Raw genomic sequence first — 373 nt, 5'->3', positions numbered from 1 at the left:
CAAGATTATTTACCAGTTATCTCACTGAACATGGGAGATAACTGTTTGTTGATGATTATGGTCTAACATTTAGTTGATCTTTGTGTGCAATTACATGGAGTAATACCAAGAACTTCTTAAAAAATGTTTCTACCAGAAGAAATTGAACCTGCAACATGTACTAACTGCCAAGTTTGATTTCAATTATATTGTGTGTTTTATGATTCCAGAAGAAATTTAAGTACTTACAACAAAAAAGATCTCTAGTGTGTGATATGTCAGGTTCAATAGAATGATGTCAGGCAATAAATGGAATGTAACTCCCATAGTGTTTGGCCTTATGAACTAAATAAAAAAAAGATTAAAATCTTTAAAAATAATTGATGCGTTTTGT

The sequence above is a fragment of the Mytilus trossulus genome, chromosome 13 (genome assembly GCF_036588685.1).
Source record: "Mytilus trossulus isolate FHL-02 chromosome 13, PNRI_Mtr1.1.1.hap1, whole genome shotgun sequence".
Lineage (NCBI taxonomy): Eukaryota > Metazoa > Mollusca > Bivalvia > Mytilida > Mytilidae > Mytilus > Mytilus trossulus.
This window is presented reverse-complemented; position numbering follows the sequence as displayed.